Raw genomic sequence first — 1,734 nt, 5'->3', positions numbered from 1 at the left:
AGATCCCCATACTTGCTTCCAATGTCAACCTCTGTTTTTGTGTTATCGATTATTAAGAACCCCRGATTTTTCAAGTTGAACACAATTAGGTAGAAGTGACTTTGCCTTCGAATCGGGAAAMAAATCTGCAAATGAATGCCATTAGCATATTTCAAGCATTTATGTCGCCCCTTGTTTAATATTTGTGTAGTTAGTATAATTATAAAGAAAATATACCATATCTACATTCCTTAAGGTTGCTAGCTCCTTATCGTTTTTCATTGCGGCCTCCAAGCAGGTTTCAAACATAGTATACATGCTTCCGTAACTCAATTTTAGCATGTCGTCCGTCTTTTTTGTTAAGTGATAATGTTATATCAGTGACTCTAACAAAGATATTTATATTAATAAATAAAATATTAATATCACATACCATTGTTGTAGTGTCACAAAATAACCTTCGTGGGGAAGACTTGCTTCTGTATTGTTCATTCTTGTTCAACATTGTAGCCCATATGTCGATCACCCCCCCGTATATGAAAGTATCATCAACCATGCTTTCGAAAATATGATGTGGTGCATACTGACCCTCAACTGTTAAGTATACCGGGTCCCTATGAGGTAATAAATTATTTGATTACTAGATTTCCATATGAACATAAATCTCAGTAGAGTTAATAAGTTATAAATTGTGACCAACTGTGATAATGGTGTGATAAATGTGTTAATGATGTGATAATTGTGTTAGCGGGTTGATAAATGTGATAATGGTGTGATAATTGTGTTACCGGGGTGATAAATGTGATAATGATGTGAAAAATGTGTTACCCGGGTGTATTGTACCTTTTAAATTGAAAAGTTTGATGTTTTATCACATGTGATAAACCGGATGTGTATATGTATCTGGATACTGTTTGGTTCGTTTTCCATTAAATTGAATTATGTAAATGATGCCGCAACAACTGCTTTTAACACCCAAAATCTTGATGCCATCGACTTACCAGTGATCACAGGAGCTGTGATAATGGTGTGATAGATGTGTTAATTGTGTGATAAATGTGTTAATGGTGTGATAAATGTGTTAATGGTGTGATAATTGTGTTACCGGGTTGATAAATGTGATAATGGTGTGATAAATGTGATAATGGTGTGATGATTGTGTTAATAGTGTGATAATGGTGTGATAGATCTGTTAATGGTGTGATAAATGTGTGATAAATGTGTTAATGGTGTGATAAATGTGATTGATATATATAATTTGATCAAAAAGCAAGTAGATTGCTAGCAAATCTCAACTCAAACTACCTCTGCATCTCTTAAAGTGGTGTTTAGGTAGTGATGAAGTGTTAGTTCATATGATAGGAAAATGCAAATGCAAATGCAAATGCAGAATTTTGCGGTAAACTTTGCTTCCTATATGTTTAAGTATGTTACTCCTTTATACTAAAGTTATTGTGTTTATTTGATAATCAAATGTGATCTAGTTAATCATGTGATAAATATATGCATATGTTAGTGTCAATTAGTTGGATGAACTTACATCTGAGAGCCTTCCATAGCAAATATTAGGTTAGAAAGGATTAACTCAACTTTTGTGTTAGGCTGGTGTGCGTCCACTTGTCTATTCATGTACGGTGAACATATTTTTCTTCCTGCCTTTGAAGCTCTTGGACCAATGGGACCAGTGTATATCTCACTTATTGGTTTCACATTAGGAACCACATCATCGTCCTCTTTGTTAGGAGCAGTTTCCTT

Source organism: Cynara cardunculus (assembly GCF_001531365.2).
Source record: "Cynara cardunculus var. scolymus isolate 2C chromosome LG 1, CcrdV1, whole genome shotgun sequence".
Classification (NCBI taxonomy): Eukaryota; Viridiplantae; Streptophyta; class Magnoliopsida; order Asterales; family Asteraceae; genus Cynara; species Cynara cardunculus.
Note: the sequence above shows the minus strand (reverse complement) of the source record.